Here is a 13,680-nt window from a genome sequence, read left to right as displayed (position 1 = left end):
TACACTTAGAAACTAAAATCTGCAGATAGAAGTTTCACTCACCGTAGCAGTGTGGCTTCCCTCTTCTCACTGCAGACGTCTCTGCAGTAGCTCCTCAAAAAACGCGTCAAGCGTAAACTGACGCTCCTGTTGGAAAAGAACTTGTTCTTTTCTGATATCCAACATGTAGAGTAATACAGAACATGTGCTAGATTCTAACATGGCCGCTTTTTACGAAGTGCTACGTTTATCAATAATTTTGCTAGCTAAATTTATAGATAATATTTATACAGTGATCGATTTTAATATGCAAGTAACATCACTACTCAGTCCATGTCTCGCCAACTAATAATACTAAACAAATACTAATGTCCCATGATGTGCAAGATTTTTGTTTGCGCTATGGTTATTGAAGTACTTCTGGGAGTTGTGCCGAGCTGTTGTTCCTGCTGTATGCAAAATATTTCAACGACCGACCGAGCCGTGTCCTTCAAGTCGTATAACATTCCCTGACTAGATGGAGTCCAGGGATCGAGTGCACATAACGGAAAAGCTCGCTGCACTCCAGTCATGGTCATTGATGCATTTTGCACAAATCCTAACAACTCGGCAAAACATCCGAAGCAGGGCACTAACTACCATCACGTTCGTAAGGGAGTATTGATGTGAACATGAAACGAATAGTACACGTTGAAATCTAGTGCCATTATTCCCTATACTGAACTAATTTACACTCACCAAAGCAACACGGATTCCTTCTTCTTCCTGCAGCCGTTTCTGCAGTAGCTCCACAAAGAACTCGTCAAGGGTAAATTGACGGTCCTGTTGGAAAAGACATCTTTAGTTTTATGATGTCCAACGTGTAATAGAGTATATGCTATTTGCTAATATGTCCGAATGTAACAAAGTGTTATATTTATATTACGCAACCTTCAGTTATTGGTTTTTTGCTTGGACAGTAAAGAGACTAAACTACATGGTCATCAGTCCCCATTTCCTTACTCAAAAGTGTCTCAGATTAAAACCATTCCGCAACAGAAAATTGGGAAAGTAAAAAAAGTCGTAAAAGTAACTGGGAACAATACTCAAAGAGAAAACGGAAGAAGGAAGCTAAAGGGGGAAAACGTGCACTAAATGAAACAAATGCCGTAGAAAGTATTAAAAAATACAGCAGATGGCGTGGTCTAGCTGATCGCAAGAATAAAAAAGGATGAGCCAGCCACTCTGAAACACACTGAAATCTCCAGCCGAAAACTACAAGGCTAGAGAAACACAGATAGGGAAGAGACGAAAATCAAGGCGAAAAAAACAGCAAATAAAGAGCGGGGAAGATTTAAAATAGGGGGAGGATGAAGCCCTGGAAGGGCACAGGCGCAACCTTACGTTGATGCATACAGTGGTTCACTTTAATATCCAAGCAACGTCACTCTTCCCCACATTTTAGCAAATAGTAATTCTGACACATAACTAATACCCCGTGATATCTACGGTTTTCTAGGCACGATTGATCAATGATATACTTCCGGGTATTGCTGTGTTTTTATCCCTATTTTGTGCACAATATTTCAACAACTGATGGAGCCGTCTTCTTCATGTCGTGTTGCGTTTCCGGACTGGTTGGAGTGCAGGCAGTGAGTGCACGTAACAGCAGAACTCGCTGAACCCGAAGAACATGTCTGGGACGATTATCGAAGAATTGTGCACATAATACAGACAACAACTCGTCAAAATACTCGGAAGAAGACCACTAACTAGTATCACGTTCGTGAGTTAGTGATCATGTGAACAGGAAACGAAAAATACGCTTTGAAACAAAACGCTATTATTCTATATAGCGATCTAATTTACACTGACCCGAACAGCACGGATTTCTTCTTCTTCCTGCAGCCGTTTCTGCAGCAGCTCGACAAAGAACACGTCAAGTGTAAACTGACGCCCCTGTTGGAAAAGAACTTATTAGTTTTATCATAAAGAATACCTTTATAATTCAGATATAGCGCTACTTCTTAATATGTACGAGTGTTACGAATTGTAACACTTATATATGGCCCTTTAGATAGCGATAGTGAGTATACATTGTTTGGCTGTAATAGCTACCATTATGTTATGGGCGAACTGTTAAGCTGGGGGGCTACAGAGGAATTATTCGAGGCACAGTGTCACCACTGACCTTTTTACTCTCTGTTCTGGTGTGTTCTTTCTCGGGAAAGGAATGTAAGTGGGACTGTGACAGTTTTTACTGACCGTTACAGTTTCTCTATTCTGTGACTCCTCCAAAAAACAGCAAAGGTTTCGAAGTCTGAAATTCAGCAATAAATTTCCTGTGGTCATCAGGTCATCCCAGTTAGCAGGTAATTCGTAGAGCAATCAGATGGGTTGCAATGTTATCTTCAGCCAGTCACTTGTCTTGAACGAATATTACATGAAGCTTTGCTCTTACAAGAAATAATTCTCTCCATTTTATTAGGATCTTTTCCATTCTCAAGCACATCCGTATCAGCATCATATTCCAGGCATTCTTCACTAAACCCGGACACCATTTCCAGGTTGGTCAGTGTTAATTTTAATGGACATCAGTAGAGTTGTTGCAACCATTTAATCGGTTTTCGGCTAGTCTATCAACTTCGTCTTAGTTAATGCCAGAAGTGGGGATATAATATGCTAGTAACGTGGATGAGACAAGCACGAGCCTGTGAGAAGTGGGAAAAAGAGCAAGCATACCTTATACATATCACTTTCACACACTGAAGTTACCCTGACTGCTATCCGAATAGGCTACATTTCTAACTAATGTCTCATTTACAACTATCGTCTTCATAGTCTGGTGAGAAGACAGTTAAATCTGTAATGGCTGTGTCGTAAATATTCTTATACGCCATATTTTCTGTGCACGTTATCTTTTGATCAGAAGGCAGAAGTGAATTTAACAGGAGACCAGCCATTTATTGTACTTGAAGTCGAGATATGATAAATTTTAAAAAATTTGTGTATCTGTGGAGACAAGATTGAAGGCTTTGGTGTGTTGCTGAGTGACCAGCAAATTCCATTTCCCTCCAGTGATGAAGAAATCCATCCATTCCTTCATCTGTGGCTGTTTTTTTAGATGCGGTCACGAAAACTGACAGTGATCCCTCCATATCTGCAGCCAGTGAAGCCTATCTGTTGAGTGTGACGTGGTGGTCGGTCAGTACCGTGGTACCTTCAGAGGCTTGTTCTGACGTAATAAGTTTCTTATTTGGTACTTTAGATCATTCTACTAAACTAGTGAAACGCAATTACTTTTATTACCAGGTATCGAAATGGTATTAAATATAATTTTTGTAATTGTGTGTATATGTGTGTGTGTGTGTGTGTGTGTGTGTGTGTGTGTGTGTGTGTGTGTGTAGTCGCGCGTTCTTGCGTGTGCGTGCGTGTGTAAGTAACGTTTTTAGACTTTTTTTTACATTTTAATTCTTTGTTTTACTGTTTTAGCACATTGAACCTCACTCCTCTCATAAACGTACTGCTTTCTTACACAGAAAGCGGCACACAATTGCCATAGTCAATAGTCTAGTAGAGGTTCCTGTCTTAGATGTATTATTCATAATGAATTGTCACATGGGATGTTCATATCGAACCGCAGACTCATTTACAGTAAATCGTGACAGTCTGTAATACCTGTTGACCATCCTATCGGGAATGAAGTAACTCTTAAGACTTTAGTGCTTCACATATTATATCAGGAATGCAACGTGACGTGGCTCACCTCAAAGGTATGTTGAGTAGCGACCAAGGTCTTGTCCAGTCGCAGACTTTCGTCTTTCTCCCCTCCAACACACCGGGAGAAAAACGCCTTGATTCGTCGGAACATTGCTGCAACCATAACAAGCAGCACGTTAGATACGACCACACCGTGTCTACGAGTAAATCTTATTTTGATGACCCACAAGTGTATCGCAAGGAAATACTTGAAACCGTGATGTCATGTCGTTAATTATAACTTTTGTAATAATAAGACCTGTAAGTGTTACAAAGGATCTTTAACAAAATGGTTCAAATGGTTCTGAGCACTATGGGACTTAACATCTATGGCCATCAGTCCCCTAGAACTTATAACTACTTAAACCTAACTAACCTAAGGACGTCACACAACACCCAGTCATCACGGATCTTTAAAATCCTGCTCGATTAAATATCATTGATTTACTTGAAAAATATTATTCATGTATGACTGGTGAGGAACTCATTATTTTAATTCCCTTTTACTAATTCCTAACAGATGAATTAAAATAACACTAATTCTTCGATGACATCCAATGTTGTGCTCATTAAGTTGTACATTTATTCTGCAATGAATAATTTTGTTTCGATAGCAGTTATTTAAAGCTATCACTATTACACAGACAGACAGTACGATTAACAAGACAGTGCATCGCTACACTAGTTTCAGATGTACACCAAGTATAGTTATTTAAACTTCGCATTTGGACAGACATTACGCTGCGATTTCGTTTCTACCGTCCGTTCGTTCAATATAACACCGTGAGGCAGAATCGGAAATGTAATTAGTGAGTACTTAAGGGAACATCTTGTTTGTGATATGAAGTTACTGGTAAATAATCTATGCAACAGTGTGGTGGTTTAAATCCCAAATCGCTTCGCAGTGTCTGAGGAGATTACGATTTTTGCAAATACCCGTTGGCTGAGTCAGTGTATTCTCACCGGGCTGTGCCTTTCCTTCTTTGTGGCAGAGTCATCAACAAACTGAGTTCAACAATAAACCTAGAATCACTCTTCAGTGCCTTGTAAATATTCAACAACATGTACAACGTAACAATCATATCTACGATTTACATTTGAATGAAGAAAACGCCATACAGCTTATAAACTCCCAACGGAATTAACATTTATCGATGCTCAAAGGTATTAATTTAATTTCTTTGAGTAACAAAAAGAGAAAATACTTTTGATATGGTGCCATGTGAACTCTTTATGACTGCACGCAGCTGGAACTTGTTTACGTATTGCCTTCTTCTTTACAGAAGGTAGAATATAACAGATTTGGTAACAGAGATAGGTGACGCCACTCTCATTGTGAAACTAAATAATAAGTTAAAGAATAGACGATTCCAGCAACTAAAACTGTGAAAACCTCAGCAAAGAGATCTGTCCCTTAAAGTCACGCTTTCTCGTAACCTTTGTAGCTGCATGACATATTGAAACAACGTACTGGAATGTAAATGGAACTGTATTTTTTCCCCATTTCACATACCACGAAATCACATCACACCACGTCGTAACGTTTCAGTGTTCCAGTACTTCGCCGCTACACATCCAGTCATTTATAAGCTTATACTATATTGGAATTGCATCTGATTCTATACTGTAAGTAAACAGAATACACTTAACCCAGTAGTTCATACCTCTCCCGGATACATTGCATCTCGCTTCTGAAGCTGGGCGTTCGCTTCGTTCAAAGCTTCGAGAAGTCCTCCAGAACTTTAAAATGTCTCGTTATTTGAACGCGAAACACAAAGTTTAACAGTACAATACATGAATCAAAACTGAAACCTCTTTAATTCAATAACTCACGACGAATTCGTATCGTTACTTCAAGTGCTCGTGTGAATACGCAAGTAACTGCTAGGCAACGGTCCTTTAGGGTTTAGATAACATTGCATCAGTGTTAGCTTATCCTGTCAACCACATTAAACAGCAACGAAAGTAGCTGCAGAGATCTACACTGTTTAGCAACGTCGATAGGAATGGGTAAACGAGCAGTGCTGAAAATTTTTAAATAAATCATTGTATGTACCACATGCTAATGTTATTTTGCGACTGGGAGGTATCCAGCAGCATCTAATGAAAAAACCTGAAGAGCTAATCAACTCCCAACGGATTTAACAGATAACTACATTCCAAGATATTAATTCAATTTCCTGAAGCAGCAGGAGACGAAAACACTATTGTTACAGAGCGAGCTCAACTAAATGTTACTCTACACAGCTGCCATCAGTTTCCGAAGCGTCTTCTTCTTCACAGACGGAAGAAAGTTCCAGCGGCAAGATTGTGCAATGATCACAGCCAACATGGATGTACAATTGAGATGCAAGGAGGTTGGTGACACTTATCATTGTGAAACTAAGTGATTAATCTGAGAAGGTATGACAAACGAAAGTGAAATTCATCACAAACTCAGTGAAGTGGTTCGTCTCTACAAGTCGGGCACCTAACTTATGAACCTGTATGAAAAATTACGACAAAGTGATCTTTCACATGTTAAACTGTACTAATTACGTGTTCCGAAATCATAACACGGTCCGTCGTAGAACTTCAACTTGCCAGTACTTCTCCACTAAATTCACAGTCATTTAAATTCTTGTACGATATTCTAACTGGCTGGTAAACAAATACGTTACATTTAAGAGAATGGCTCAAACCTCTTGCGGGTACAATGCACCTCGCCTCTGAAGCTAGGCGTTAGCTTACTTCAAAGCTTCTAAAGCTCCGCAAGAACTTCAAAAATTTTCCTTAGTTGTTCTTGAAACACAAACTTCGACGCTACAAGACTTGAATCAAAGCTGAAGCTTCTTTTACTGGATAATTCACAGAACGAATTGGTATAGGCACTTCTAGTACTCGAGAGAATACGGAAGTAATTGCTAGGCAACGGTCCTCGACGGTTTAGGTGACATAGCATTGCTGTTAGCATAACCTGCGATCAGCATTAAATAGACACCCCACTAATAGCAATCCCAACAAATACAGAGCACATTATTTTATAGGAACGTCGATAACAACAGGTAAACAAGCATTGCAGTAAAAATTTAAATTATTTAAATATATGTCAGACTAAATAATCACGCCTTGCTTTTTAAAGATATACAGCAGTGTCTAAAGGATGAAAACGCCAGAATAACTAATAAATTCACAAAGAATTTACCAATTAAAATTACTCCAAGCACTTAATTCAATTTCCTTAACCGACAACAGAAGTATACTCCTTTGTTACAGTGAAAGGTCAACTCAGTATGACACCACACAGTTGGCATCAGTTTCGAAAAAGCTTCGTTTTCACAGTCGGAAGAAAATTCTAGCAGCATGACCCTGTTATGACCACAGACACTAAGTATGTGTAATCGACAAACGAGAAAGGTCGCCAACATCGTTGTCGATGTGAATCGCAGCAACTGAAAGAAACAAGAGCTTGCTACAATTCTATCCGTCTGCTCTGACCCACGACTCATATTTGGCGTAAAGTGGATAGTTTACACGAGATAAACAACCACAGATAACATTTAATAAGAGCCCGATGACATTCTTCAAGACGGCGTCAGCAATATAGACCATTACAATCAAAAACAAACATAAAACATTTTGTGTAGGTGGTGCTGTACAGCTTTAATGAATGTTAAGAACTGCCACATGCAGCATAGAGCTGTAACGGAATTTTTTATTTCAGACGATAGATTTCGGTCTAGAACCAGAAAATCATCGGGTCCAAAAACCATCTCTCCTATGCATTTGTTTAATTGGAACAGCAGTTAGCAGATGTACAAAGCTCCATCATTGATATTACCTATATATGGCGAATATTGGGAAAAAACGTTGTCGAGGTTAAATGGACGTAATGACATGAATGTACAGCTAGTATCAATGACGGAACAATGTACATCTGATAACTGCGATTCCATTTACTCAGACGGATAGCTGAGACGGTTTTTGCACACGATGATGGTCTGGTTGTAGACCTAAATCGAACGTTTCTGTTAAAATATACCGCTGTGTATTGTATAACGTCCTTCTTAACAAACAAAAAACAATGGGAACTATTTGAATCACCATATGAAATGAAATTATCTGGACAATCGCAGGAATGGAAGAGTTGTAGATGGGGACATACTAAAAAGGTTACTAAACCTTAGAACATTTAAGAACTTCGCTAGAATAAACCGAACGAGAACATATAGTAAACACAAAACTGGATTCGTATAATTCGCTTGAGCAATACAGTTGAAATGAAGACAGTGGTACTAGACACCTCCACAAAACAACATAACTGGAAAATAGCACACACAGACATTCTTCCGGAATGACGCATACGAAAACATAAAAAAAACAAGCAGCGTACGTTGTACCTATATAGCTTTAACAGACAGCGATAACATATCTACTACAAATGTCTCTATCATAAACAGAAAAACTGCAAAAATGGTAGAACTGTAATCGAATTCTTCGCTTGACCTGTAGCTCAAAGGAAGGCAGAGATATCACACACACAGCTCCACAAAACGATATACTCGAAAAATATCGCATATTAACTTTTCTGTAATAAACTTAAATATACAAAAAAATAACACACAAATGGTATCGCAGTATATACAAGACCCCCCCTCCCAAACACACACACACACACACACACACACACACACACACAAACACGAATCTCATTATGCAAGGATGACGCACATAAATTTCTACAGAATAAAGCGAACAAAAGAAACAAAAAGACATACACATGAACAGTTGGTATTATATTTCGTGTGAACTCTATTCCTAAATCGAGGGCAGAGATACCAAATCAATACCTACGTAACATCAACTAAATCGAAAAATTATATACACTAATTCCTTTAGAATAAACCGAAAGAAAAGTACTAAATACTGGAACCACACTTCAAACGGAAATAAATAGCTCAAAAACCGAAAACAAATAATTCACCAATAAATAGCAAAACCTCGAGCCAATTCAGCTAAACAAATACTACGAACCACAAAAAAATAAAAAAATTTAAAAAATTATGAAGCGCGAGATTGAGCGACCGGTAAAAACAAATTGAGCCTCTTAGGAACAATGGATTTCTTAAGCGAAGCGTCTCACAGAGTTACATTCGAAAAATGACCAAACATTTGTAAATTAAAAAATTATGAATAACATTACCACCAACAATGCAATTTCGTTAGGGCTTACCTCACTCTAGACGATCTTCCCACAACTATAACTATAAGAATCAAATGACAACCGTAATCACTAATCGTTTCACTCACAAAAATTTATCTAATGCTCTGAATGTCCTGCCCACCCTTACTCTGGGAAATCATGCGATACGCAGCAAGAAACAGACAAATTTTTGTCAGGAAACAGAATAAAAATATAATCGTTACTGGTTTCTCCACGGCAGTTTTATCTGTGGTCTCAAGTTCCACCCAAACCAAGCCCTCGTATGTCACGTCGTATTTGGAATAACAACATAGTTTACAGGCACCAAATATTTCGCTGGTAAGTAACACAACCACAGGCTAACCTTTAATAGCAGTCCGCCTGCACCCAATTCAACATAATGTCATGACGTCACATAGGATGTTGTGGGTCAAAGCAAACGGGTGGAAAAGGATATTGCTCTTGACACTTTAGCCATTGCGGAACCAAGACACTAGTTTGAGAATACAAGATGAAAGCACGTGAACTACTCCAAAAAGTAAACATAGAGGTCTGCCTGAAAAAGCGAGCATTTAATATTATCATCTCCATGAAAAATTGTCACAAAATTCTGTTTCATGTTAAATACTTCGGGTTCTGTAATCACATCACACTCCGCCACACGCTTCAATCTGCTAGTATTCCTCTACTAAGTACACAGACATTTAAAAGTTTCTACGATATTCTAACTACCAATGAATCCGAAAGGTAAACAAATAATTGACAGATAAGCGAATAACTCATACCTCTTGTGGGTACAATGCTCCTCGCTTCTGAAGGTGGGTGTTCGCTTCGCTCAAAACTTCTAAAGCTCCGCAAGAACTTTAAAATGTTTCGACAGTTGTTCTGGAAACACAAAATTCACTCTACAATACTTGAACGAAAGCTGAAGCTTCTAATAACTCAATAACTCAAACAGCGAATTCGGATAGGCACTTCTAGTACTCGAGAGAATACGGAAGTAATTGCTAGGCAACGGTTCTCGACGGTTTACGTGGCATAGCATTGTTGTTAGCATACCCTACGAGCAGCATAGAGACAACAGAATACAATATTTTATAGGAACGACGACAGAAATGGTTAAACGACCAACGAAAAAAAATTTTTAATAAGTTAAATATATGTTGCAGCGTTTCAGATTATAGCATCGCTTCGAAGCGACGTCGCACGCTCGTGTCCTCGATCCAGCATTCACGTAATACGTTTAAATGTTTTCACACCCTCAAAAATTAATTCTCTCAGCGCAGCGAACAGTCACCATTTTTCTATGTCCGTTTGTGTAATACCTCAAACACATTTTCTGGTGTATTAACTTCCTATATCTTACGCTGAATCTCTCCGTCCTGAAAATGGAAGATTTGTCACTGAGACGGATCACTTAAGAAATAGGTACTTTTATTCCACATACACTGACGTAAAAAAAGCTGAAAAAACCCAGTAGCGTGACTATGAGAATGCAAATCATGTTTGTTTTAAATACACACTGAAAATTTCGTGAGCGGTAGTTACCTTTGAGATTGAACGAGGTGAGTTGAGAGACATGTATCAGCTCCACAGCCAGTAAGAATGAGGCAGTGTATTAGGGGTACGAAATACTTGATGTTCCAATCATGAACAGCATGCCGGCCTGTGTTATTCAACACGATAACGATCTGCCACATACCGTTGTTGTAACCCAAAGCGCTCTACAAAATGTTGACATGTTGCTTTGGCCTGCTCGATCACCAGATCTGTCTCCAGTCGACCAATATGGGACATCATCGGTCGACAATTCCAGCCTCATTACACAACCATGATTAACCGTCTGTGTATTGGCCGACCAATAGCGACCAATACCAATAGCAATAGCAACCACCAGAAACTGAGAGATGTAACAAATATACTTTTAGGAAAGGTTAGTCTCTTCAAATGGTGGGTCGTGTTGTGACAGTTTTCCACTCTTTATGGTAACTCATTTGACTACGAACAAGGGGAACCAACTGCCAATACGACCTTCCGTCGGCGCCTGGCAAGGGGAGAAGAAAAAGATGAGAGAGGTGTCGACACGCATTTAAGATAAGTTTGCCGTCTCTTCTAGCTTATGTAACCTAGTACCACTGCCACTGCTGTCCTAATCGATTAACAGGGATATGTGAACTAGTGAGGGCATGACGCAAGTATCTACATCGACTGCTGCAGCAAATGCTATGTAACTGCTAAATGTAGACAATTTGTACGTAGATTTGTAGAGCTTTCCAAGTGCAATGAGACGCCGGGCAAATATAACGAAGTAATCCTGAAAAGCGTACGAAAAAAATGGATGTGTTTTCATCTGAAACACTCTGTGTAGAGAATATTAACTCCAAAGCAAATTCAGTTAAGTAAGGAACGGTGAAAATAACTTAATGTAAGGCCACCTTCTTGAGAACATCTAAAATGTGAACAATCGATCATTAGTCCCATTCAATCAACCTCAGTACAATTACTACTTCATCACGTAATGACGAATTTTGAACCTACCAGACTAAGAAATTATTAAAAACAGTAGTTGCCTACACGGCTGATGCAAATCGTAACTGTAATTGGATAAGAACAGAAAAGTCTACGTGCCTACCACTGTGGTATACAGCAAATTGTTACGACTTGCCAAGCCGAAATTCCCCTGCTCCCTCACCATTGCGACCCCAAACTTATCGTCCTCCAGCTTATGTTACCAAAGCAGACGATCACCTATCAATTTCCTGCGGTAAAGTGCTTCAGTCTCATCATAAAATACCTTCTGTGTTTCATTTTGAAAAATTCACAGGAATTTTTAACTTTATTAATGTGCGACGGTCTGATTCAATAACTAATAAAACTGTAAATCTTATGATTTCCAATTTGCTTGGAGGTACAGTGGGTAAGTGTCAGATTACAAATCACGACGGTCCAAGTACCATTCCAGGATGGATCCAAAGACTTTGTTTATACGTAACTATTCTTTCACGTTCGACTATTATTTGTTAATGTTAGTAATGCGAGGTCAAATTTTGACTCGTATTCCGTGTTAAACTGCAGGGCAGCTTGTAAAAGACTGGATGAATGAGTTGAGAAGTCGTAGAAAGCAACGGGACGATGGCCAGAAAATTACTGTTGAGTTCGCACCACTTTTCCGGTTGATGACAGCTTTATCGTTATATGTGTACATGACATAGATTTCCTTTGTATCCCTGGGTAACATTATTAAATACTTTTGAGTGGTAAACGAGATATATAGTCCCACCAACCAAGCAAATGAATAAAATAATATAACTGGATGGTGCATTAGATAATACCCTAGAAATATATGAAAACATAACTGCGTGTCCTGAGGTTTATACAACACTCACCCACTTTTACACTTGCTAAATTGTTAATAACATAAACAGATTAACGTTAACAAATAATAAAAATAAACTCATTACTGGTGTAAAATAGACAAATATTTTCACCAATACATTTACAATTAGGATGAAAGATGAAGAGGAAAGTGACAAGTGAAGGATGTCAGTAAAACCACGAATATTAATTTGACAAAGGTGGTCGTTTTTCACTCTATTCCGATACATTTTAACTGGTATCATTTTTATGAGTTTACATTTTAAAGCCAGATAACAATTTAATATTATGTCCTTTCCAAACAGAAATAAATTTCATTTAATCGAGAAAGAAAATAAAAAATGCTCTTGTGCTTCTATAGGTACCACACTACACATGCATATATTACTGATAGGCGGATTATTATCCGTAAAGGATAGAGCAGTCAGTGTAAGACTCGAAGTTTATTGTCATGAAGTACCAACATATGTCTCACTGAGATAAGCAAGTGAACATTTAAAAAAAGAACGAAGGATTGTTTTCTTGAAATCTGTCTTTGTGTCAGGTGAGTGAGCACATTAAATGTATATTCACGAGAATAAGTCGTGAATACTGCAAGAATGGGATGTGGGTAAAAGCAAGAAACCGGAAAAATAAGAACGAACACCAGCAGAATCATTAAAGAGCGTGACACAAGCAACTGCAACTGTATGGCTGAGAATGTTAAAATTGTGCAGTTAGGTCCTCATGGAAGTTACTGCAATCAACTTGGTGCTTCTATTGAAAGCTCATTCTTACCACTCTCATACAGCATGAATGCAGTAGGCACGGTGGTAACAGTTGAGTCTGGCTTGACCTCTGCACTCGGAACTACAATGGAAACAGCCATATGTGTGCAGGTGTTATCTGGCAGCAAGTATTTTCTTCTGAGTCGCCTGTCCACAAGTACTTATTCTTCATTCTGCTAGCAATAAGTGTGATCTACTTTAACCACCTGTAATTTGCCTGTTTCTACAAGTGTAAGACAATCGCTGGCAAATTGCAGAGATCGCTGCGAGTTCCGTTCAGTAATGGTTTTGTACATAAGTTAAACACACTCGTACTCCTGCAGATGTTATTATCATTAATCAATAATTCCAAGGGGTGGGGAGGAAGACAGAAAACTTCTCCCAGTTCATGACAGGATTCTGAAGCTGACGAATTGAAAGAGTTACACGTAGGTACACACAAGAAAGAACGTGCTCTCCAGTCGGAAAATTGGTTACAAGTGTTTTACACTAACATTCCTGCGAAGCACGTCTGCTGAGATAAACGGTAGTACTAACGGTCTAACTCCTCTGAAAGCTGGAGCTGGCTTACGTTTCAATCTTTCCTGAAAGGAATCCTCCCAGTGCCTCAAGCGAGACTGTCTTTCACGCAGATAGCCG

This window comes from Schistocerca gregaria, chromosome 5, assembly GCF_023897955.1.
Source record: "Schistocerca gregaria isolate iqSchGreg1 chromosome 5, iqSchGreg1.2, whole genome shotgun sequence".
Lineage (NCBI taxonomy): Eukaryota > Metazoa > Arthropoda > Insecta > Orthoptera > Acrididae > Schistocerca > Schistocerca gregaria.
The sequence above is the reverse complement of the archived record's forward strand: the minus strand, read 5'-3'. Positions refer to the sequence as shown.